The sequence below is a fragment of the Lethenteron reissneri genome, chromosome 40, assembly GCF_015708825.2.
Source record: "Lethenteron reissneri isolate LAM-NWPU_2019-01 chromosome 40, ASM1570882v1, whole genome shotgun sequence".
In the NCBI taxonomy this organism is placed as follows: Eukaryota; Metazoa; Chordata; class Hyperoartia; order Petromyzontiformes; family Petromyzontidae; genus Lethenteron; species Lethenteron reissneri.
Window position 1 is genome coordinate 9,077,871 of NC_083818.1, and position 27,649 is coordinate 9,105,519.

General features: G+C 42.6%; 1 long non-coding RNA gene across 1 annotated transcript; it reads left to right on the forward strand.

Moving 5' to 3' along the window:
- Window positions 1-5: 5 nt before the first annotated feature.
- LOC133352472 (uncharacterized) lies at window positions 6-27,649 on the forward strand. Its single transcript, XR_009756268.1, has 3 exons — window positions 6-146; window positions 5,114-5,242; window positions 27,564-27,649. It is a non-coding gene; the product is annotated as an uncharacterized LOC133352472 (long non-coding RNA).

Here is a 27,649-nt window from a genome sequence, read left to right on the forward strand (position 1 = left end):
ATGTACCAAGGTGGAGTTTAAAGGGCACTGAACGCGATCCTTGACTTCGCCGTGATGTTAAACTCTTTAGATGAATTGTTCGTCACCAAGAAGATGTCTTTACTAATAATGCATGAAGTGGATTGGGGGAAAAAGCCTCCCTGCAGGTATGTTTTATAACCTTACACACATGCTTTGAACTTTATAATTTGGTTACCTATAACGTACAATTTATTTTGCACGTGCACAATATGCATGTGTGTATGTGCCACGTGTAAAATCACATTATTTTCAATATTTTGTCGTCGTTTATTACGGACACAATTGAATTCGCTTGGAAATTTACCTTTTGAAATGTTCTATTTTATATTTAGTTATGTTGGTAAGAAAGCCAGTGCTTTGAATGCAGTACAGCAAATATATATTTTGCAGCGTTTGTGCGTTTCACTAGCTTTCTTCAAGGGATGGTGTGATAAGTTCGTATCTAATTACGTATATTATCTGTTTGAAAAGGACACCATTTATCAATTGCAAACATATATGTTTTGCTGGTCCTCAAATTTTTAGTTTTTGTTTTAAGGACATTACAGAATATATTTGTACGGGTACTGGTGTGTGTGTGTTTTGTAATATACACAACGTGTTTATTTAACCAGGTAAAGGACCATTGATTTTAACCAAGTAGCACTGGTGAAGTACATTAGTCTGCGATGATAAGGTGGAATTGACGAACTTTGCAGATTATATTTTCTGCAGTTTTCCACAATACGCTACTGATCCTGGGAGTATTTTAAAAAATGCATACACTGTAATATACTGTAATAGAATGGATTCGCCAATTAACTCTTATCCAGGAAAACGTTGCAGGTAGAATGCTAATCGATACGAGCACCAGCACTCCCAATGCGTTTTGACTTGCCACAAAATTATCGTTAATTTTAATCCACCCCTGCCCATTTATTAAAACTTTTGACCTTCAAATTGTGGATCCAGCACTTTACCAAGAGCACCACTAGGTCCCAAAAAAACCCACACATTTGACAACCATATGTTGGCACGCTTCAACTGTTTTGTTTATCCCCCACCCCCACTAGTTTGATGGTAAACTAAAACAAATGCACTGTAATTACCAACAGCCACTGCGAGGAAACAACGTGAACACACAACGGTATGAAAGGGGGAACCGTTACACAAACATCCGCCACAATTAAAACCAACGCGCCTCTTAGCGCTGGAGTGGGGAAACGAAGTGATGGATGAAAGGATGAACACATTTATGGGAAGATTTGTGCACCGAGAATCGGCCGTCCAGTGGTGGAATGTAAACGTCTAGGAAACGTGCACCTTAACGAGCTGCTGGTGTTAGTCGTTTGTCTTTGTAATATCCCAGACTCACGAAGTCGCTGAAATGTACGAAATAAAATAAGAGTTACGATGCCTCGATTACCTACCTCTATGTCTGTGACAACCAACGTATCGTTGTATTTGTATGTTGTATAAAGCAGCTACTGCAGTGTACACAAACAATCTAAATTCTGAATCGAATTGTGTCCCGGCATTTAGACGATTAATCCGATTGCTGCAAGGGTAAATCCGTCCGCACCATCACAACCTGGCCAAAACGGTGTAGATGTATTGTGCGTGATTTTAATACCGGGAAATATTGAATGCAGGTGGGAATGTGGTCAAGGGGCAGGCCTTTCATCACAAGTAGCACACCCTTAGTTTGAGCCCTTATTGGAGACAAATACCTACCATTTGAACCGCTAAAACTTCCACGAAGACAACAGTTGCATTGTAGAGTAGAAATATGGACTTCTATAGCAGCGTATGGTATTGGTATGTGCTTTGACCCTTTCGGCGGTATTTTAGAAATTAATGATATTGAAATATACTGGATATATTTTTTAAGTAAAAAAAATGGTCATGGGCAAGCTAACATTTATTTTACTGAATGCATTTTGAAAGCAATTTTAAAGAAGTAAACTCATAATATTCATGGGGGTGGGGGTGAATGTGCGTTGGTTAGTAGACTGCACTACGAACCCAGCCACTAAGTTCGATTATATTATCTTTGACTTGCCATCGGACAAAGACGGGCACTGCATCGCGTGCTTTCAGATGTGCTTTTGCGGCCATCTGGAACGCTCTATCTTTTAATTTTAGGAAGCCTCTCAAGCTATGCACTTTTAAATCAATATTGAAAACTCCCTTGAGAACTGCTTTTGTGTTTGGTGTTTTTATTCCCCCGCACCTCCCGATTAGCACAGTTGGCTTCGTACGGTGCAAAAGAACATCAACATACATATGAAGGAAAGTCTGAGGTCCGAGTATCGGAACCAGCCTGGGCAACCCCTCTGCTTGAACCATACGATACTGAGCAGCAGCATGAAGTATGGGCAAGCACCTTCCATGAGCAACATTGCATGGGGAAGCCTTGATTCAACAGTGGTTTTGGCAAAATGTTGAAATTTATTATGAATACTTAATATTAAATACTGTAATACATCGGGGAATGTTAGGAGAAAACTTCAAATTTTGTCTCAAAGAGTTGCTTAGGTTGTTTGACTAATTTCGTTTTTTTATCTTCCAATTAGTAAAATCTGATGTTGCCAAAGTACATATATTTTTATTGACATTTACTTATACACGAACCTATGCAGTGAATAAAGGGTGAGTTTCATTATCATTTTGCACCTTCTGCAATATACACACTTCCCTTATTACAGGAAAGGCATTTCTTGCATGAGCCATTATTGTGCAGGAAGTCCCTAATGAGCTGATAATGTGACTGATTCGATGTACGTATGGAAAGACCAGTAGCCGGATAACGATAACTTTTTTTCCCCCTTTAAATTGTGCATGCCAAAACCGTGTCCATTCTGAAAGTATTAAAATCCATTGCTATGAATTAATCGGCCATTCAATCCGACGGTAGCCAACCTTAGTCCCAGTTTAAGTTGGACTGAGCCGACCTGCTGTTGACAAAAATGTGTAATACCACATTAGATTCCCATTGTGTACGAGCTGTACTGCGTGTTGCTCGGCATAATGTCCAACGTTTAACTCGCCGTGCCGGGAGCTTCTTGAGAAACCCAAGCTCCTGAATTGAGGGAGCTGTTGCAGTTTTGTACCTATTTGTCAAGAGTCGATAGTGGTGGCTGTACTTGAATGATGATGGATCTGTAGTACAAGAATAAGTAATTTCTACCCATGATTTAGATGCTCAAAAAAAGGAATACACATTTGAGTATGGAGACATTTTTACTTTCGGCTTATTTTAAATACTGTGTCGCAACATTTTTACGCAAGATTAGTTTTATAAAAAAAAGTTTAGCTAAATACTTCAATTTTTTTGATATGCACAATTATCTACGTTTACTTTACCTTTTGTTCAGCAAGCATGCATACAAACCGAACCGAAAGTAGTTTTAAGCTTCAATTCTATTACCCAGCTGCAATCGTAAATCAATATACAACGTCCCGAGCCCAGCCCACACATTGTTCAGTAGCATAGTGAAATTCTCCTCCCATGTTTGACCATGATTGTTAGTGCCTTTTTTTTAAAGCGCACGTTTTGCGGGAACAGTAGTACCACGTTTGCTTAATGGGTGGGGAGGTATGCTGAAAGAAAAGCAAGAACTCGTTTCCACAACAACCACGGCATCATTGCAGGCGTTGGTGTACCCGTGTTTTAATCATTTATAAATCCGCCACAGTGAGTCTATTGGCCGTTTGCAAGTGGCGGGGTAAAATGTGGGTACACATTTTCCAGACGGTCTTGTCCGTGTTGGAACCGAGTGGGCCAAAATATCCTCCGTCAGCTTTCTAGGCTCGAGAGCAGTGGTTCTTCACCTAGGGTACACCCACCTCTCTGGGTGTGCGAGATGCCCTTTCTGGGGGTGCGACACATGGCCAGATTCTTTTAGAAGGTATAAATTATCGAGAATACTAATCACGAGCACGCAAGTACAACTACCTTTTTTCCATCAAACCCTACGTATTTATTGACATTTGTTTAACTCCATTGGAACCTCATTTGCCAGTAAAAATATGATAATTGCTTTTTTACCCTTCTATCTGGCAACAAAACTGACACCTAACCCATGTGAGACTAGGCTCTAAGGAAGGCTGTCTCGGGTGTGGACCAATCAACTTCAAGGACAGTGCACATTATCAGAGTTATGTTTTTTGTTGGCATTATGACTGCAGGTATTGTGGTCTATGTAAACATGACTCCTTGTAAAAAAAGGTGTCAGTTTTGTTGCCAGATAGAAGGGTAAAAAACCAATTATCATTTGTTTAACTGTTGAGAACCAAAGGGGTGCAAGGCTGCAGTGAAGGTGAAGAACCACTGCTCTAAAGCCCTCGTCCACTGGGAAATCGTTCCGCCCTGTCGATGCGTGAGTAGGAAGTATCAGTGCCTGCGTCTTTGCCCCCTTATTTGTATGTCTTTAACCAGCGGACGAACGGACGGCAGCAGTGCGATTTCGCGAGGGAATGTCAATGGCTCTGTTTCAGATGTGTAACGTGTAAGTGCGCGGGAGAAAGTAAGCGAACGACTAGATCAGGGGTCGGCAACCAAAATAACAAGAAGAGCCATTTCTTTCCAATTCGGTACAAAATTCAGTATTTCAAGAGCCGCAATGCATCTGAGTACATACTGTACATACGTACATATCGTCAAGAAGCAGCCCGTAAAGAGCCGCATGCGGCTCCGGAGCCGTAGGTTGCCGACCCCTGGACTAGATAAACATAAGCAGCGCTTCCTCTCGCTATTGTTTCACACGGGGCTTTTGGGAGGAGCGGGTGTAGTGGCGTAGGGTCTCTCTCTCTCTCTCTCGCCTTAATTGCGGGCCATCAGCCAGAGCGCAAGGCAAATTGCAGGGCAGGAGACGTTGCCCCTGCTGATGTCTCTGTGGCTTGTCTATGAAGCGGCACCTGTTGCACTCGCCTCACCAGCTGTGTGGTTGGATAATATTGCAGGCGCTTAATTTCTGGAGAGCTTAAGTAACAGGTTTTCTCGATTTCCCCCCCCTTACCCCTTCCGCTCAAAGGCAGTGCGTTTATTTAAAATGTAATGTTGTTGTTGTTGTCAGATTCCTACTCATTATTTATTCGTGTTTCCTGCCAGCCAAGCGATAGACGCGTGATTGCATCTTGGGCAAGGACACTTTGGTGCGTTCTGAAGACGAAGTGGCCGAATACGCAACCATTGGTAACCACGTCCCACCAAATGAAGCTTATTTCATCCACCCAGGAGGTATGATGCGAGCCGAGTTGAATCTCCACGTTCTGGAGGTAATTGTGAATGTTTTACACAACGGCATTCTACGCGCATTCATGTTACATTGTTGAGGCAATATGTTATAAATATTCTAGATTTGAAGCTTTCGTGACTGCAAGGATTCATACACTTGGGTTTATTCGGTAAAGTCACGTAGGTAAAAATAAAAATAGATAATAAAAATAATAGAAATAAAATAATAAATCACTATTTCATTTCTATTTCTATTATTATTTTTTCCTACGTGACTTTACCGAAAAAACCTAAGAGTATTGTTATAAACAGTTATATTATTTGCAAATATAGTAGAATTCTATAGTCATTTGACCTATTGGCTTTCCAGACCAAATAATATCAGCAGAATTTGTGCGACTAATTGACAGGCAAGCATGTATGTACTCTACAGTATGTGTGAACTTCTTTCGCACCGTTCGTAGCCACTAGTGCTCATTGCGGAGGTGCAGGGGTAAGGACGACGAACTAAACCACAAAAAAGCCGTTCTAAAGAAATTCGTTTTCAATCTATATAAAAAAAAAATTCGTCGAGTGCGATGATCCTTTAATGTGGAGACAACCGGTCGGTAGTTGTGCCCCTGTTGTCTGACTGCTCCCTGCAAGTCTGTCACCTTTATTTACTCTGGCTGTCACCTGATGAGGCCAGTTGTTATTACCGGCGAAACGTCGAACTTAATGTAAATGCTCGTTGTGCTGAACTGGTAACGAATTGGCATGTTTTTTTGTTTACGTGACAAACCTACTGATTGGCTGTGTCGGGTGGTGGCGGGTTTAACGACACTTTTATATTGATGCCATCTAACCCAACACAACCTCTATGCAAAATTAGTTTAAATTTATTTGATGACGACCTCAAGCTGATCACAATGCAGTTCATATACTGTTGATGGTTTTTGCATTATCCACAAAGGACGATCTTTTTCTTGCGAGCGTTTTCTCTGCCTTGTTTGTTTTTAAACATAGAAAAAAAAAATTCCCGACCTGCGCCCAATGTTGTCTTTGCCATGCGGTCCAGAGTTTGCGTGCACTGAATCAATCCTACTCAAATGAGGCACTCCCATGGGTTGTGTGAAATTCACTTTCACCTCTTGCATGGAGACACAGATCTATGAAGTGTTGTTAGGTTGCATCGTATTATATGAGGAATCCTAACATCCAAGCACCTGTACAGTTATCTCTATGAAGTGCCATTTACTTTCCCTCTGTGTACACGAGCGCGCAAACACGCACCGCTTGTAAAAGTGGGTTGCTTCTGTTCAGCCCACGGCAGATTGCCTTTTCTGGTGTTAAAGTGCCTTTTTGTGTGTTTATGGGTCTATAAATGTGAAGCATTTGATGGCTGCACAGATGTCTTAAATGTGGCCACTGTATTGTTTGGGATGGTTACATGGCCTCTAAAGTAGATGCCGTTGAGGCAGAGAGAGCACAAAACAGCCCAGTTCGTCATCACCTCCACGAGCAGTGAGTCTCGCTGAAAATACATCGCTTTTAAGTTAGTTTACTTAAAATGCATATGGCCAAATGGTTCTGTGGAAGGTTGCGATTTCAAATCCCTGGTTGGGGTTTAACTCGACCCAACATCCTTGGTCCTATACAATTGGCAACGGCGTTGCGAGATGCTGATGGTGGTTGTGCTATGGAGGAACCGACCACGACTATGACAATGTGGAATTTCCATTGCCAGCTGCGGGTGACCAATGAAAAGATGCACCACCCGTCTGTGCATTTTGAGCAAGAAAAATACTGGGCGTTAAAGCATATTTTTCTCGAGCTTTATACTGTTTCGCTGTATAGTTCGGTGCATTATTATTACAATTGTAGAGGAGTACTGCGGGGAGAAGGGCGAGGGAGGAGGGTAAGTAGAGAGAGTGAGACGTCTGCTAGTTAGGGGAGCCAGGTAGAAGGAGGAGAGCCAGGAACAATGGGCTGTAGGATGTCCCTCAAAGTGCACATCCTTGATGCTCATCTTGATAAATTCAAGGAGAACATGGGAGCGTACTCGGAGGAGCAAGGCGAGCGCTTCCACCAGGATATACTAGACTTTGAACGCCGCTACCAAGGACAGTATAACGAGAACATGATGGGAGACTACATTTGGGGGCTGATTCGTGAAAGTGATTTACAGTATAATCGTAAATTTCGAAAAACTACTCGCTTTTAAATCTTTTGTAGTAATTTTTGTATTATTTTAGTATAAATACATGCTAATTTTGATTCGTATGTTGTTTTTTCTGACTTTATGTGAACGAAAATACACATTTGCCCGTTTTCTCATTGAAAATCGGTAAATTTCAAAATATCACTGTCCTGGTCACAAAAGCAAAGTTTGTGGGGAATAACAGCCATTTTTCGTACTTTTAAGGCATAAGCAGTTCGTAAATAACACTTACTACCCAGGAACAAAAAAAAAGGTGTTACAGTATTATGAACCCTTGATGAGGTGCTGGGCTGAACCCCACAAACTTGCTGCTGGGAGTCAAGTTGCTCTATCCACGGTGCTTCTAGTTGGAGGTTCTGTTCATCGGCAATTATTAGAGGTCTTTCTGGGCTCTGCCGCTTGTTTCTCCAAGTCCTGTCCGACGCTCGCTGCATGGTACTGGGCGCTGCCGCAGGATATCAAATGAAAAAAATGCGCTTGGAGTAAAATGTCTGTCTGCTATCGACCCCAAAAAAAAACCACGTCGGCGAGCTAGAGAGACGAGTTCTTTTAAACTGACCATGTAATGGCTCGCAGCGAAATTGAATTTCATTTCGTGACGTGTATCAATTTTTTTTAAATGATCAGGTTTTTGTATTTCACACACAAAAAGATAATTGCTACTTCACTGTAAGCAAACATTCTTTAAGGTCCTGAGCGACGTTTTTTTTTTCTCCGTTGACCTGACTTGCCTTTTAACGACACAGACAATTGAAAGGTTATCCCTTCATATATATACACATACAGTGCTAATATTATTACTACCACGCGGTCTTCAACTTCCAAATGAAACAACAGCGCACGGTTCTCGGCACCGCAAGCAAATATTTGCCTTGCATGAGCTTTCCCTTCATAGGCACCCTTCCCTACTTGGAAACACAACTGTTCCCTGGGTGCAGCGTTTAGAAATCCGTAGCAATAAATATATAAATATAGCAAGCTGTGCAGCCTGCACATAGAAATTCCGGGCCCCGCTGAAATGTCTCTCCCAAGAAAATTGTGCAATTAACAAACAATTTGGTTGCAGTTGAGCGGGTGTGAAAGGGAGGTGCGTGCTTGAATGGAGACGGTGGATGATGGGTAAAAGTCCTCCCAGAGCCTCATCCATAATGCACGGAATTCCGTGCATGCATTTCCCTGCTGGTGAATGGAAGTGCCATTGGGCATACCTCGGGGGACAAATGCCTATCACTTATGTGGAAATTGCACAGCTTGCCGCTTTCACCTGCTGCTCGGCTTCCTTGGGCTGTAGAGGGTGCCTTGCTTCCTCGGTTTTATTGTAGTTCTTGGTCTTGTCTCCTTTTGTTACTGGATGGGGGGAGCTGGCGGATAAGAGGCTGGGTGAGGGGAAGTGTCGTGCCGTTTGCGGGGGAAGTGGTGAAGATATATTTGTCTCCCGAGACACAAGGCTATATATATACTCTTGAAATCTGCCACCCACCTTCAAACAATAACTCCGCGAATGCAAATGTTTATTACGAGGTTGTTGGGTGTCCTCGCGTCTCTGCAGTGTCGAAGTGTGATCTCTAATTTCAAGTCTGTGAGCTCTCTGGACTCCTGCCCTGAAGAAGGGCTGTTCTCCAAAACGTTAGACCTAAATTTCGATTTAAAGCTTTCGTGACTGCAGGGATTCATCTTCTTGGTTCTCTCGGTAAAGTCACGTAGAATGGAAATAATAAAATAATATATTATTTTATTGTTTTATTTTGTTATATTATTATTTCCATTCTACGCAACTTTACAGAAAGAACGAAGTTTTGGTCCTCTTTCCCCCCCAGAAGTATTTTAGTGAACAAGCCATTCGAGTACACAAAGGCCATGTATGCGAATTGATACCAGTATAGACACAATGCGAAGTACAATGCATATACTACTGCTAGAGGCTTAATCTTTAATAAACGGGAGCTCTAGAAAACGTGCAAACTCCAAAATATGCATGCGTCGTCGGGGTCCCAATCGAACGCACGACCTCCTGCCTAACACGGCGTGGGAGCCGACATCTTGTCACCGCGGCACTCAAGGGGATGATGGCTATGATGGTGTCGCTGTCAAACGGGAGGCTATCACGTTCGACCAGCACCACCGTGGAGCTGGGAAAACCACGAGGCATCGCGAATAACTGGGGAGAGCCTCGTCCAACAGTGGATAGATTTTGTTTGGTGATTAGAGACGGAACTCGTCTCTAATCACCAAATAGAATGTTAGTACTCAACAAGTGTATAGTGTGTGTTTGTGTGTGTGTTGCATAGACCGAGCTGAAACTGGTATGGAAATGTAATACATAATGATAGATGCTGTCTGTTATGGGCACAGTGTCGATGTATACATGTACTAGATTTGAAGCTTTCGTGACTGCAAGGATTCATACTCTTAGGTTTTTTCGGTAAAGTCACGTTGGTAAAACATGATAATAATAATAAAATAGTAATAAATGAAAGAACTAAATTAAATCACGACGTTTCGGAGGCAACGCATAACAACACAAGAAGACTTGTGTTGCCTCCGAAACGTCGTGATTTTATTTAGTTATTTTCATTTATTATTTTATTTTTATTATTATGTTTTACCTACGTGACTTTACCGAAAAAACCTAAGAGTATGTGCTCTGCTATGCACAGTTCTAATAATAGGAAGGCGGAGATATGAGGATGCCTTTTATGTCCTTGCATGCTTTGTAGATGCAGTTCAAATCTAAATGTCATGGTTGAGTGTTGGGAAATTAACCCTCTCAACATCCCTGTCTGTCCTATCCTCCCCACTCTCAATTCCCACCACGCGATTTCACAAGCCGGTGACCAACCGTCTAAACATTGACCACAAAGGATCCCCGAATAATTTAGTTGTTGAAAATGTTTATCCTTTGTTAATGCACATTTGTATTCCTTTTTCTAGTGGGGTGAAATGTTCTGACAGCTAAAGTGAACTCCCTCTTCTTGCAGTCCTTTTCAGAGCAAAAGTCTCCCGCATTGTTGCTGTGCTCCATTATACAACAAACTGCTTTCAAGCAATTAAGCATTGCTGGGGTGGCATTGTGGTCAGAGGGGTTCTGTTTACAATCGAAAGGTTTTAAGTTCAAATCCTAAAGTGGCCATCGACTCGGCCTATCATCTCTCTATGGGGGTCTGTAAAACTAGTACCACCTGTGGCTTGTGAACATAAACAATTATACAGAGAGACTCGCTACTGCAATGTGGAAAGTAGAATGTTCAAAACTGGCTCAGGGCTGTCAACAGAGATGGAGGCCAGCTTTTTTTATTAAGTTACGCAAGAGGCAATGTGTCTTAAACGAATACAACTTTATGATGAAGTAACTTAAAAACAAACGTTCACAGTGTAATTTAGTTTGCTGCAAAGTAATTGTTGGGTTTACAAACAATTAAAATAGGGGCCGAGTGCCCATCCGAGATGTATTTTTGTCAGTTAATACAATTCGTGGCGAGCGATGTACGGAGCCAGTTTTGGTTCCCTCCAATTGGCCAACTCAACAACCTGAGCGTGGTGAACTATAGTCAAACAACTCCCATGGGTGCAATGGCAGGTCTTCATCCGAAAAGTGGCATTCAAAAAAGCTGAAAAGCCGCTATAATTGGGAGCGGGTAATTAACGGGGGATTTTTTTTCTCCAGAATTCGTGGAGATGGAACGATTTGTTTAAATCGGTTTGTGTGCACGAGCCGGATGTGTTGTTGCATGACGAGTACATTAGAGCTTGGGGAGGCCCCTGTCCACCAGTGGACGATGCATAACTCGTGGTGATAATGACGACAAGGTTCTAGAACCTCCCGGTGGCCATTCCGATTTTAAATACTGTTTAGTATTTGTTAAAATATCGTGATTTTTTTCAAATGTAATTTTAAAGCAAAGTATTTTCAGATGTTTTAAATAACATGCCGTACATATCGAATAGTAAAGGTGCAACCCTGCAATTGCCTGCTCACACCACTGCTGGCAGAAGGGTCACCACCAGAGGGAGCTCTGGAGAGCCACTACGAGAGGGTATATTTGGGCAACGCCGTGTCGCTGGTCTGGACAATCTTGGAAGAGGTGGGATTATTATCCTCACGTTAACTCTCCACGTGAGACCTGCCGATCGACTCACCGCGGGATATCCACAAATATTTCACCCATTTGTATTGACGTGCCAAGAGGTGGGGAAGTCCAGTGTCGCAACACAGCCAAGTATGCTGCTTGTACATGCCACACGCATTTAATTTCCATCAAGGGAGATAAATATTGGCACTCGTTGGGAGCGATCGTGTCCGATTTTAACCTGTAAAGCAAAGTCATAGTTACAATTTGCGAACCGATTTTGTGGAAACGCGTTCCGAACAATAAAATAGAATGCTCATTTGTATTGACTTTCTTTTTTTTTTGCTATAAACGTTTCGAATGTCGAACAAAACCAGACAAAAGGTGCAACCGAACGAAGTCGTGGCCTGCTGAGACTCGTGAAAAAGGCAAACCTTTTAATTCAGGCAGGCCTCCCAACAAGCAGAAGGCCCCACACCCGCTGGTTAAACAAAAACCATTGACTCTCGTTAATAGAGTTAGAATGTGTGCTCTAAAGGCGCTTTTACAAAAAAAAACCAGCTTGAAAGCATTGTAAACGTTGCCTCAATGGAAGCTTTACAAAGAAAAATGGGGCATGTTGTGCCCCGGTAGTTTTACAGTAGGCCTGTGTGCTTTATAAAACATGGTACGTTATTAAAAGCTTATGCCGAAGCTAAAAGTATACCGCGGTGCATTGTTACGTTTTGCTTGACCTACATCTCGCGAGACACGTTTCTGATGTTAATGAAATGGGTTCTTTATTTGATTACAATTTCTTTTTAAAACGTGGCAAGCATTTCCAAGCCATGTCTCGTAAATTGTATATTTTTGTGTTTAAATAATGTATACATTTCATGCATTCCGATATTATTCCGTGGCAACTTTAAGTACACGTAGAAGTGTACGAGGAATTGCAGTGCGGGGTCTTTAGGCCAGCATAATAAATATGAAGCCTTCAATGCCGCTGTTGGCTTAAATTATTTGCGTGTGTTTGCTGCATGGTAGTCGGGGTTTTCAAAGATATTTTTAAAATGTACCAATACATATATTGCATTTTTTAATTAAAGGTCCCCTTTGTAACGTAACGAGGGTATTGTTTTACCCATTGACCAAGCGATTCCAGGTCTCCCCGAATCCTCGTTGGTCAGTGAAGTTCATAGCGGTATGACGTGACGCTACAACTGTTCGAAAGCGGGCAAAGTCTAATCCAAGTTACTGGGTGCCGTGGTACACACACCATGATGCTGGCTTTGTAAGAGTTACAAACTGAACCCAACATCTCGATACACTGGTCGGGCAGGTGTGGTCCTGTTCACGAGATCGCTTGCCTACAATCGGCATATTTGCAATTTCGTATCAAGGATATGGGTTGACGGCCCATCATCCTCTTGGGGCAGTAAAATAGATGTTGCTTTTTGGGGAGTCATTGTTTTTTTTGCAATATGCATAGTTACACTCCTGACACACAAAGTTCTAAATTTCACCACTCGCTCGTGGCTGTGAACTGGAGATTGTTGTTAAGCATGCTGATTTCAACTGTGTGTGTGTGTTCCATGTTCATTTACATATTTTGTAATCGGCAGTCCTTCTTGTGTTGGGTTACCTACAATTAAAGCCAATCAACACTTTGATTGCCGACATCCGATGTACTTGCCAAGTAATAACTGGAAAAGAGCATTGCACTATGGTGAATATTTAAGTGTTGGGCATCCTAATAAAATACACAAGTATGTGCTGTGTGGCAGATTGCTTCCGTTTTGATGAGACTGTGATGCAAATTGTAAAATGTTTGCAACCATGAAGCCAACAACAAGGGCTTGAAACCATTCGGTTATCGCAAAAGAAAGGCAATAACGTGTGGTAATTGTGTAATAAAGGCACAGCGTGGCTTGATGCCAAAGCCGTAACTTGTTAAACATACAGATGTCTCGCTGTCATATCCCACTCGTATGGCAGATGTAACATCAATGGGGAAAAAACGGTTCTGGTACAAAGTCCTCGCTTGTAGCATTCTTGGAAACATTGGCTTGCTTCTTTGATGCCTGGAAGAGCCAGTATTTTGAGATTAGCGGTGTTCTTTTCGGTTAAATTATTTCCATTTAGACGTAACATTTTACTCTATGAACTGCCTCTTTAAACTGGATTTTCAAAATGTATTTGGACTGTGTTCCGGAATGTGTAATTAGTGATGTTAAAGGACAGAACCATGCAATTAAAGATAATAACTTCAACCACTGCACAAACTTTATGATACGATCATAAAGTATTTAAAATAATTTTTCAAAATAAATTCGAATAAAACCCATTTTGCATAGTAGATATCTGACCAGGTGGCACATTGATATGATTGTCTGGCTCGCAATCAAAATAATGTAAGTTCAAATCCCTGATGGGGTTAATCTACCCATTAAATGTTCTGGGGTCACATGGTGCAGGTTTCATTATCTATATGTAGGGCATGTAACCTGCCATGAGAATGTGACATTTCCAAAATTGTCTTGGGGCCATGAATGGAGATTATTGTACCTCCCTAATGTGTATTTGAGCACTGATACACTTAGACTTTAAACGTGCTTAATACATCAGACCCTAGACTTTAATGACCAGAAATGCCTCCACTTACTCTCCAACGTCTTAATATCCAATATCTATTGTACTGCTGAAATATATGTACAGTGCAATGATACAAATAATAATCTGGTAAATTCCTTTCAAATGTTCATGATGAACATCCACCCACACATTCACGTTGCCCGTCCAGTTTCAGATTGGCATCCAGGCAGTTTTTTTATGGGACTTGCAGAGATCACAATGATCATAGCCAGGCGAGCTTGAATGCTTGAAGTCGCACAGGTGTTCTTGTAACGTTAGTCCATGATTCATAAGCACAGAGATAAGAAAACCATGATTGTGGTTTGAAATACATGGAGTGTCATGAGGACGTGTCACTCCTCCGAACCGCACCATTTACTTATGGAGAGAAGGCATTTAGAGTGATCAATGACACATTCCAGGGGCAGTTAGTAGTTTTCTTTTTGGTGCAGCTGATAGTAAGGTCCGGCCTCTTCATGGGGGTCTCGCATGCCATATCTGAAGAGGCAGCAATCGACGGGTCATTGCTGTGTATTATATGGTTGCCCATTTAGGGAGCCATCCCTTGATTAAACGCTGGCATCGATACGCTTCCAGTTGTGTCCGGAGGCTTATTCTACCCCTACGATTGTGAAAGGCTTCTAAAACTCGCAGATCAAAATATATATATATATATATACAATACTCGTAGTTCTTTCGGTAAAGTCACGTAGGTAAAAAATGAAATAAAAATTAATAAAAATGAAACAATAAAAAATAAAAAATCACGACGTTTCGGAGGCAACACAAGTCTACGTCATCACTTGATGCAGCAAATCTGGCTGTGACTGTCCCACCTGATGACGGAAGACTTGTATTGCCTCCGAAACGTCGTGATTTATTTTTATTTTTGATTGTTTTATTTGTATTAATTTTCATTTCAATTTTTTTACCTACGTGACTTTACCGAAATAACTAAGAGTATGAATCCTTGCAGTCACGAAAGCTTAAAATCTAGAATTAATATATATAATAGTCTAAAGAGGCAGAATATATCCATGTAGCACCCTTAGGTACAAAGGCAATGGTTCGGACACTTACCCACGTAGCTTCACACAAGATCGTTGCAAGAACTATTTAATATATTTCGAAGCACATGGAAATGATTGCAGAACTCCAGTGTGTTCATGCAGAGGAAACGCTGTACAGATGGCAGTCTTTATCTGCTACAGCACGGGATTATAGAATTTCACACCGTTGCTTTATCGACCTTGTCAAGGTGTACGGAACCATTTTTTAGGCCCAAGATTGGCATTGTACGTTTCTTGTGCATAGGCGCCCACAAACACAGTCACGCCACCTGCCATTCGCCACCAAATGTCAGTGACTTTATCATGGTGCATTTTGTGAATTTTATAGAAAGTATCAAACATGCGAGTTTTAGTCTTGTGCTTCCTTTTTGGTTATACAAGTCATATAGCCATACACACAGCAACGTGCCCACATGAACAAACACATACTGCTATGTATTTTGACATGTGCAGTACTCGCATCTCCTACCCCTCCTGATAGCGGTACAGAACACGAGAGCAAGTGCTATTAGCGAGCACCTATTAATGTCAGGGTGGCACGCGAAGGGGTGGTGTGGCCTGCTTCGCACCCATTCCATTGCCGGTGTCTCCCAGTTCTGATGTTTTGACCATTGCACGAGGTACTACTCATTGCAGGCCAAGTTTGACCTCAGAAACCCGACATTCTTTTCATGATACCACTTCCCACTAATGTTAGCCACGGCTGGGAAGCAATCTTAGTTGGCCATTTTTTAAATGTAATATTTTACTTTGTGTATGTAGAAATGTGCAGCTCTTAACGTCTACACGAAGCATTCTTATTAATAGCTAACTGAAATGTCCCAAGTTCAATGTTGGACGGACTTCATAGGTGGGGGTAGCCCTTTTATTGGATTAAGATCAAGTTTTGTGGTGGGGGCCATGAATAACCCTGGGAGCCTCCGAACACTGGGACGCATATTGGATCCAGCACGACGTTTCCTTGCAGCACTGCAGGGGTTTGTGTACCCTCCAAGGCGAACTACACAGAAATGTATACCCACCTAATGAGGTGTAAGAGTAAACTACCACAGGCCCGACACACTCGCAATATTCCCTGAGTTTAACTCACTACAAAACCACCCAGGTCTTTAGAAGACATTAAAGTTATTTTGCAGAACAGTCGTGCGACTCCCTGTTCACCAAATGAACATTGGGCAGAGCTCATCACTGCTAGTGGCGCAGGGCAAGGAATGGGAATTACACTTATTGGTGGGGTCAGTTGATTTAATTAGGATAAGTACTGTTCAGTAGATATTTAATTGAACCATGTAAATATTATGATGGCCTTAAATGACCCCCCGAAATGGGGATAAAAAAATTTGTAACGTTCTGATTGCGAGTTAAGCACACTAACCACAGCACCACCATGCAAAACAAGTTTTGCCGGGTTATTCAAATGGACGCGCCATTTTATACGAGACAAACTATGAAAAAAATAAAACGAAGGCGTCGTAAAACAAAATGGTAAAAGCGATAAGGATTTTAAATTATCCATTTGTAGTTCCGAACAATGTATCGCACAACATGCACTTTGGGAAACATTTTTTTTATTAATTTGTTATCGTTTTGTGATGGTCACGGGTGGTCTTAAAAAGATCACAATGCAAGCTTGAATGTGCGAGGATATCGGCTCGGCCTGCAGCACTGCTCCACGCCAGGGTGAACCTATTCATCACATGCAACCGGATTGAGATTTTAGACTTTTTTTTTCTATTTTCTCTCCGTGAGCAGGGTCTGTTCGTTTGTCCAAGGCCAATGGACTCTTGGTAAGTCGGCAGCGAAAGCAAAGTGACATTGAAGGGTTTAAACTTTAAATAAAAACTTTCTAGATTGATTTTGTTGATGTTATTAGTTGTTGGGCTGGCGCGATTGCCAAGTGGTTAGTTAAGGCACTGACCAGCATGGTGAAGTATCGTTGAATAGCCCGCATGATTGACACTGCATGGTATCTCTTAATCTAGCAGTGCATGGACAAAGTGGACTGCGACTCATCACGTTTTGATTATTTGGTTGACATCTTTCATGACCATAGTATTGTCTATTTTAAATATCTGTTCGTGTTCATTGGCAGGCCCTGCGTCTTGAGTGATGGAAATTTCTGCATTCTCAATGGCGAGGGAGCAGTCTTTCATGGCAAAACCACTGTTGAGGTTCCACAAAAATGTTACTCAATTTAATGACCCCAAAGGGATGATACTGTAAACACTGATTGGAAATCTGAACTCTTTGTCAAAAGATTGAGGACGGTTTAAGGCACCTTAATCCAAGAACCATAGCAATTAACGATAGTCTACCGTGCTACGTACTGTGTTGCATGTTTATGAGCTGCACACGTGTGTATACCAGCGGGCCGTTAGTTGGTAGCATGTGTACTTGTGTGTATACGTGCTCTATATAATCCACTTTTTTAAGCATCAGAATATAAACCAGCAAATATATGAAGTGTGTCGTAATGTATAAACACAACATTGCAGTGAAAATGGAACTCATTATACTGCCCCCTCTTTTATATTTTCGCCCCCCCCCCCGCAACCTCGTTGCCAATTTGCATCGCTTAAAAATAACAAAATTATCGCTCGGCATTAGCAGAGCGGACCTGTTTTCGGGCGATAGAAAGTATTGTATGGTGGGTGTCAGGCGTCCCATTCTCGCAGCAACGGAAGCATTGTGCACGACCGCTTTTAATGCCTTCCTTGGCACGCAACGTCTTGTCGTGTCGCCAAAATCACACCCGTCCAGGGGATGCTAATGCAATTGGCAATGGGGAGTGTGGATTTCAGGAAGGGCCGGCTAATTGTGGCCACAATTGGCTATTCTATTTCAAATGTATTATGTGATATTTAGCACTTACAATAAGACCACAACACACCTGTTTCAACCCCTTCACCAAATGTCACAATTCACCGTGATACTTGGCCAACCACCTCCCCTGGGCTTCAGTGATACGAGAATATTTTAGCATTAACATGTCGCCTCCTTTATTTTTTTCTAAAAACCGACTTGTACAGCTTCATTTAGTTAAACCCGCATCAAAGAAGCCAAATGATGGCGACTGCAGATTGAACAACGTACAGAGCTGTGCAGCCCTGCGCGTACATAAAGCTCTCGGCCATATCCAGACCACCAGCTCCATCCAGAGATCTTGATGCTGTAGACATGTTGTCGCTTGGATCGGTGGTCTTCGCTCATTTGCAGAGGAGGGGGGGCACTTTCGCCGATAAAACATCATCAGTGTGAGGTCTGCCACACATTTGAAACCATTGGATTTGATAGTACGATGATGATAATGGGGTGTGTTGTTTCACGTGTTGTGTATTGTTAGGGGCCGCACGTCAGGGGCCGCACTAGAGGTCACCAGGGGCGCCAGCGGCCCGCGGGCCTTGCAATGAAATGCGCTGGTTTCGACCATCAACTCAAAGAGTTGGGCAAAGGGCAGTTGTGAAATGGACACAACCATAGACTGGTTTTGTCCTCGCCAGGACTCCTCACTTGGCAGACCAGATGCATTTGGCAGTGTTGCACGTGATTCATTGCACGTAAGATTGTGGCCCCGTGTGGTTGGTCCGTGTAGAAGGTGTGCTGGCCCTTTTGCTCTTCCGCGAGTGGTTAGTCGTGAGCATGTCATCTGCTCGCTCAGATTAACGTGTTGCCCCGAGCGGGCTTCTGTTGTGCAGGTGAACAAAGATCCGCCATGGTACATCACCGACTCCTGGGTGCGTTGTCTATGCGATGCGGGGACTCCCGGGAGCAGAACGCAACGCAGAGTAACATCAGACGCTTCCCGAAGTTTATGAACTGACCCTGTCAAATCGGTGGTGGGCATGGCAGCAAAGCGAAAGACACGGGGGGGGGGGGGGGGGACACTCCATTCGCAGCAGCAGTTGCAAATATTGATGACTGTATTGTACTGATGAGTTCAAAGGAGGACAAAACTGGTCGACACTTTATTTTGTTTCACTGCAGCCTGGTGGCATGGTCACATTTCCTCAACCTTTTTAGTTGATTGTCTAAATGGCAAAATGGCCACACACGTAGTTCCTTTGGAGCTGGTGGTCTAGATAAGGTCAAGCAAGAGCTTTGGCACGTGCAATTCACACCTTTTTGTGTGTAAAATATATACCCTATGCACATTCGTTTTTATATTGTGATGGCATTTTTTGTTGTCAATGCAGAGGTCATCTGATCCGATTTTTCCGGTGCGGCAATTGGAAATAATGGGCAAGCTTCCGATGATGCTCGTGCGCGTCTCTGTCTCCACTCGACCAAGTAACTGGCATGGTCACACGTGGTGGCGCAGAGGTGATTTTAATCCCACACTTTAGGGGCAGTGTTTATTGCACGGGAGTCGAACCAACATTGGAATCCTTCCTCGAGTTGGAATGTGCTGAACTTAAATGATGCACCAAGTTTAACGTGGTCGGTTTGGTGACTGTGCTGAGACCATCAATTTTCTCTACTTGAGATCTGGTTTAATTATTGTTAGTTTCTAGTCGTGTTGGCTCAGTGCTTTGACGTAATTGTGAGACCCTTGGACCAACCCAGATACCTCCATGTTAACATGATTTGTAATGCTCGGTGCAATTATGTAAATATTTTATCTCGGTCATAAATTCCTCCTCGTGTTTGCTCGAACGATATCAGCAGAATGGGTAATAAAGTTTCTCAGTCTTTGATAACCGGTCCCCATACCAATCAATCACTTCCAAAGTTTGTACCTGAAAATAAAAAGCAACGTCTTTATGGCAACGGCTGAATTCTCGTTTGTGAAATGCATAATTGTCGAACAGCAGGTTGTATTCGTGGGGGACGCTTAAACCGCTGCTTGCGAATGTGTGGGAGCGCCTTCAAAGCAACCAATGCGCACGGAGCCTCATTCCACTAAAACATGCAAGCGTCAAAGTGTCAACCTCCTCCGTGTTTCCACAACAGTGCACGCAACACCCAGGCTTAAAAAAAGAGAGAGACTCCCGTTTGTGTTACGTTTTAAGACCCGGCGAAAACCCTTTTTTTACAACAGAAGCACAACGTTTGATATCACCTTCCGAGTATTTTCCTGCAATGTTCTTGATCTCATTCCTGCCTTTCCATCCACATCCCAACTGTGTCAGGAACAAAGCACATTGGTGGGGTGGGGTGGGTGGGGTGGGTGGGATGTATGGTGGGCTGGGGGACCTCCTTAGTTACCGGCGATCTGTGTATGCTGTCTGGTGAACGTCCTTGGCAGCAGTTGTGCAGGTTGAATGGGCCGCTTGTGGGCCCACTTTTTTTTTTTAAGCCCTTGATGTCTTGTTGGTGGGATTGTGTCACGGGGTTTTGAATGCTGACATCTACATTGGGGCTGGGTAATGGTGCGTGGCTTGCTTGTGGTGGTGGTGGTTGTGGGCGGTCGATGTGTACGTGGGGGAGGGGGTGGATGGGATGTCAAGCTGGCGGGGGGCGGGGGCAGTGGGGGGTAGGGTGGCCTAGAGGGGACAATGGGACTTGAGGCGGTGGGAAGTTCGGTGGGGGGTCTATGGAGATGAGCGATCCTACAACCGGGTATCTGGGAAGCTTTAGATGAGGCGTCCTATTGTAATGCTGGTTGTGGAGGATGGGTGAAAGCAATGGGGGGGGGGGGGTGGTTTATGGCAGCAAAAGTCTGGTGATTGAAAAAAAATGGTTATGAATCGTAGAGTTTTGTTGCTGCAGAATGTGTGGTTTCCGTGGCTTGGCTGTGGCGTTTCGGTCTTCAACAAGCTGACCCGTCGGAGCTGTCCACCACGGCTGCGTCTCGCGGGTGAGCTTGGGTCAGGGCGAAACCTGTCAATATCTTCCGTGCTGTCCCATTGCCCGTATTTGCTTTCATCTGGGCCCTTTGTCGAAATGACCGAGCAGAATCTCCACCAAATGTCCTTTTACATTTGATCAAATAAATGCATTTTGAAATTGCTTTAAAATCAAACTTGCCTACGTGTGATGAATGTGATCCAATCGCAGACGGTGTTAATCATTGCACTCTTATAATACGATTAATGCATTACTTCACACGGCATCATTATTTGGAGTTTGAGAGACAATTCCATTTTGGAAAACGAAAAAATAGAACTTTTAAAAATACGTTTCCAAAGGTTAATGGGCGTAATTATTTATCCTACCTGTTTATTTAAAACCCAGTAACAGCATCGCCCGTTCGGATAAACAAGACGCATATGCTGGTAGAGTATATTGTGAAGTTTCCAGTGCCACTGTTGGGCAGTTTACTTCTACCAATCCTGCTACCCAGTTCGACGATTTTCTAGACGGGGCCTGTGCGTTGTACGTTGTGAAATCCAAAGGGGGGGAGGCAGCCTCTTCGTACTCGGTGGCAAATTAGTATGCCGTGTTCTTACGCCTAACCCGACCGTCACCACGTGCTTAAATGGATCCAGAGCCGCTGGTCACCGAGGTGAATGGGTCATGGGGGTGTTGACCATACTTCACCACGCTGGTTCGGTCGGATCGGTGAAGGGGGACACGTTTGTCGCGTTACACGCCAACGTACGGCGCATTGGGATCTACGGATGAAATACGTCCTTCAAATGTTAATTATAATTTCTTGACTGGTATGGGTTCCCTAAGCTTATTGTTTATTCCAGAAGAAGTCCAGGATAGTATCAGTGGGAAATTTGGCCTTCAGAATCTATTCATATCAACACAGATTCAAGTTTCGCTCGCTACCCAATAGGCCTTGGCATTGCAATTACAAGCCACTTAACCAAGCGTTGCTCTGTTCTCTCTGACCAGATGCACAGGGAGATGTGCATCCACATCAGCCATGAAAATAAAATTGCTACCACTCCCCCGTACCTACCATGGGTTTTATTCGTCTCTCGGGGGGCATACCATTTTAACTAGGCTATGATGAGCATTGGACTCAACGTAATGGGAGTACATCTAGAAGGTTTTATTAAGGGTCCTGCTGGCCAGTTATTTATCATGCATTGCTTTAGTGCGGCAATCAAAAGCTAATGACAGCTTAGGAGTTCATTTTAGATTTAGGGCACCACTTGCCAGGAGTATCTCGCAACATTAAAGCATCAATTACCAACACTTTACATGCTTAAGATGGACTTTTGACCTGGCTGTTCTGTAATCTTTCAATGCAAGTTATGACAATGCTTTTGGTGCATTGTGAAAATAAGCACATGGCCCAACGTTGGTGCACTGAGTTAAAATCCCATTCAGGGGACGGCTTAGCTCCATCTCCCCTGCAAGGTACATACAATGAGTATGCAATTGGGGGAAAAGTCAAGCTTGGCTATTCTCTTTGCATTTATTGGTCCTTATCGTGAGGATGTGGAATTTCTGCCACTGACACATGGTTGCCAAAATAGATAAGCATAACTATAATGATTGTTTGAGCAGTTTAACACTTGCCTTGACTTTCAGCCTGAGACACCCATCATTGTACTTCAACGGTTTTTTTACTACGATTTTGTCATTAGTTATAGTTTTTTTTTAAATAAAATGTATATCATGGAATTCTGCTGTCAGTGCAATAAACACACTGGGCTTGCAATCCATAGGTCTCTGGTTCGATATCTCCCATGCGGTGTATCGGTACACTACAATTGGGTCCATTGTGGTGGGGTAAAGTGTGGGTACTCCCACCTCCTTCCAAGAAGTCTGACCAGCGTGGAAGAGTAGGCCCAAAAAAATCCCCGTTTTAATTTAATTTAATTTTTTACCTACGTGACTTTACCGAAAAAACTAAGAGTATATTCTAGAGCTGCTTCTCGTATCTACGATAAGCAGTGTTGAGTTGAACATATGCCGTCGAACGAGGCCTTCTACAAGCAGTGGCTTAAGCAAAGCAATTTCTTGACTGCACCTTTATATTGACGCTCGGCCACCTCTTTCTAAATGAGTGTTCAACTACGCCTTTTTGCAATACAATGGGCTTTAAAAAAAAAGTGCCTCCCATGGCAGCGACAGCGTTACAACAAATACTGCGGGCGATATCCTTTTCACCCTCTCTGCCGAGCCGGGTTAAATACATGACAACTTTTTCCCCATTTTTATCCCTAACCCTTGACCTCCGCGAGAGAGGCAGCACAAAGGAATTCACGGCAAATATTTACCAAAGGCTGTGTCTCGGCAGGTAGGGCGCGCTAAGTCGGCGGCAAAGCCAACGGGCTGATCGGAGCACTAATGCTGCTGAGCTCTGTATTTTATAAAAGGTGCCTGTTGTCGGAAGAGTACCAATCACGTGCACAGAACTTACGTGTGGACGCCTGTAGAGTTTGTGAAGTAGCATTTTGTCTTTTTTTAATGGACCGAAAGGCTGAAAGAGATGCAAACAGGGCTGCACCCTTTTTGTTTTGCCAATGTGAGGTATAAAGATGCAGACCTGCAATTGCCTCCGTATGCTACTGCTGATGGAAGGGCCTCCACTCTCTATAGATTCCCTCTGGGGGGGAGGGGGGGGGAGGTCGGCGTCCCCCTTCCATGCTGGTAAAATATCACGATACTTGAACTCACCAAACAGGAGCTGCCGATGAATTATCGACCTGGCAGTGATGGGACCCATGTGGACAGTGCTGGAGGGGGCTTCAGAGAAATTTGCGCCAATGTTTCAATTCCTGACCCAGTGGATAAAACCCAGCCGGTAACTTCTGGATCGCAAATCCAGTGTGCTCACGATAGCAACATGCCAGCTTTCCCTCGTTTGGTTACAAGGCAGCAGAGTTAATGGTAATGGTATTGCTGAACGCATTTTGGGCCGAGCGTAGTATATTTAACCTCCAAGAATAAAACCCTCTCGATTTTCCGCGTGTTTTTTTTTTTATTTCCAGCAACAAGCTAAACGTTCTATTCTAGATTTGAAGCTTTCGTGACTGCAAGGATTCATATTCTTAGGTTTTTTTCGGTAAAGTCGCGTAGGTAAAAAATGTAAATTAATAAAAGTAATTTTTTAAAAATCATTTTATATTAATAAAAGTAACAAAAAAATTATTTTATTTTATTTTTATTTTACTTGTATTAATTTTATTTTTTTACCTACGTGACTTTACCGAAAAAACCTAATTTGGCGAAATTAAATTCGGTGTCACAACCCACGAGAGCCAGCAACAATCACGTTCGCTCGACCTTGTTGTGTCTGGGTGAAAACAACGATGACTGGGCCTTGCCTGGTGCTGCCATAGTGCCGTGATTAATGGCACAGTTAATGACTGAGGGTTGTTTGAGCTGCAGTGAAGTGGCTTTTTCAATTAAACACTCGTCCGTTTTCTCGAGCTCGAGAGGAAAGTTGACAGATATGCCAAAACAAAGCAAAGCCCTTCTTTTTCCCCGGAGTTTTAAGGGAAGCGCTTTGGTTTGTCACCAGCCGTCGAAACGGATATGAAAGAGTTTTACTTCTATACTCGTTTGTTCTTTCGGTAAAGTCACGTAGGTAAAACATTTTTTTTAAATGAAAACAACTAAATACACATTTAATTTAGTTTATATTTAGTTTTAATTTCAATTTATTTAATTTTGTTATTTAGTTTTTTTACCTACGTGACTTTACCGAAAAAACCAAAGAGTATGGATCCTTGCAGTCACGAAAACTTCAAATCTAGTGTTACTTCTTTTGGACTGGCAAATCGTTCAGGCGGTAATGGATATGAAAGAGTGTTACTTATTTTGGCAAATCATTCCGGCGGTAACGGAGCCAGAGATATATTGCATTCCCTTTATCGTAATTAAGTTAGCATTGCTTAATTGACGGCAGCAGAAGAAAAAATAAATCTGCCGTGATATATGATTAAATATATAATTGGAGCGGGTTTTTTACCATGTTGCCGAGTGGAATTTCTGGTAGCTCTTGCACAGATGTGTTAATACACCGTGAATCATCGGGATTGCCTCTTAGAAATATGTATAATATTTGCATCAATAAGGACAATAATCCGAGTGGTGATAATTATTTTCATTGATCGTCATTGGCTAAACTGTCATCGTGAACGCATAAAGGACAATCCAGCATTCCCCACCCCCCCCCCAGCTCAACATTACAACCCTGCACACTTAGACACAACACAATGACCAGCAATGATTTCATTATTTTAAAAAATGCAATATGATGTTTAGTGTTACAATAACATAGCTAATAATGTTCCTTTTTAATTTAACTAAAACATTCTCAATTAGACTCAAGATCCTATTTTAGGAAGGTACTGCTTGGGAATTTTTTTTCTATTTTGAAGGGAACCTGAGTACAAGGGAAGAACCCTGGCGTTCTAGGGTACAAGCAAACAAATCCATTCGCACAGATATTGCAACTCGCTTGATGGGCTGCCACCTCATGGTCACTGGGTAGCTCTGCACATGAAATGGTTCATGCACACGTGATCTCTCTACGAAATGCCGACCCAGCATGAAGTCAACGTTATGAGCTCTGCATTGCCCAACTAACTACCAGCACGGTGGCGTTCATCTATCTTGTTGACTGAAATTCCACATTAAAATTGCAAAAGCCAGTTTCCGATGGAATGGGGGCCCCCAACGGTGTGCATTACAGCTTAGACCAACTACTCGAATGTTTAGAGAACAACATGTGGCTATCCAAATGGGCAGCGGTGAAACTACTAGATCGGGTCGTCAAAAATTGCCACACATTCAGTTTTCTTGAGCTGATGGTCTGGGTAAGGCTGAGAGGTTTTGTGCATGGAATACTTGCAAACCTTTTTACGTGATGTTTAATTTAATTGTTTTCAAGGCCGCATGATTGTTTTCTGTTGTGATGGGTCTCTTATTTACACTTTTAGTTGCATTGCTACAACTGTTGATTTCCTAATGAAGGTATACACATCAAGCAAGGTGGAATAATGAGACTAGTTGTAGCCCTGACCTGAGTTTTCGATTCATAATCTTTAAAATAATGATTTGAGCACTCTGCCACAGGACTACATGGTCAGATCATCAAACTATACATTTGTGGAGCACTCCTGTGTGTTTTTGGTTCGTATTATTTAGTGCGAGGTTTAATGTTTCAATGCACACGCCGAGAGCCATTTTTAGGAGGTGAGGGATTGAGAAGTGAGAATTGATTTTGAGTTATTGAAGAAACTCCCAGCATATGGAGCAAAAAGCCAGACTTTGTGCCAAACAAAACTCGCTAAATTTGGCTTTCGTGACCAATAGCATCCATTATACAAGTTCTATAGGTTTTATCGCGAAAATATATATTCGCGGGAATATATACGTGATCTAACCCAAAAATCTTGTATTATGCATAAACACGCGAAACTATATTTATTTCTTTATCTTACCAGGTAAGGCCCACTGACCGATTTGGTTATTTTCTCATAAGCAAGCTGGCTATCACAAATGATACCCCAACGAGCAGTGGATTATGCTGCAATTCAGAGCAGCCACGCACTCTAAACGCGTGTTTCTAAACGTGGAGGGGGGGAAAACCGGAGGACCCGGAGAAAAATGCACGCGACAATTGAGAGAGAGAGAGACATGCAAACTCTAAATAAACCTCAAGGTGTCAAACAACACTCGTTACATCCATAAACAAAAATCCGAGAGCTTTAAAGCACAACGGTGAAAGCCAACGCTGTGTTTGCCTACTGCGATTTGAATTGTTAATAATGACACGGTTTACGATAAGCCAAATATGAACAACAACAAAAAATGAAAAAAAATCGTTAACTTTCTTCACACCACCTAAGAGAGCACATTATTGATTGAGTGTCAGACCTGTACATGTAGATTATTTGTGCGTGGCATTCAGGGCATTCTACAAACACAAACATACATTAATCAGTGCCTTGAAAGCGCACACTATTAGTGTAATTCCCGGCAGCAGTACACCCGTGACTCACCTTCAGGACGAATAATTTAATATTGATTTACTTTTTCTTCCATAAACAATGCACCGTGGCGCGTAATGTGTGTTTAATGCGTTGGCTGTGTCTGTGAGTGAGTGTCGTTTTGAAGCTGAATCGTAGAGATTCAATTTCTGCCTAGAACAATGTCATTTACGCTTCGTCTGCCCGAGGGACATGTCTCCCTGTTGATTGAATTGGAATGACACGAGTACATGGGGGGGGGGGGGGGGGGGGAACTGCTTACCAACTTCCCTGCACATGGTTTGGTTGATAAGAACATGTATGTAGAACTTATTTCGCACAGCAGGTAGCCAACAGTGGTAATCGGTTGGCTACATACGGAGCTGGTTGTCAAGAAATATCTCCTAATGACCCGATGGTTGCCTAGCTGGTTGCCTAGCTATATAGCTATATAGCTAGGCAAGTAGCTGAAAAAGTGATATTGCTCAGTGGGCCTTACCTTGTAAAATAAAAAAAAGAGTTTAGTTTGCGTTGGTACGATGTCTTTTTCAGGAACTCAAATCGGTTCTCGTTCAATTCCCTGAAAAAAGAAACCGTCTCTCGGCGTGTGGAGTGAAACTTCAAACATCGCATCAAAC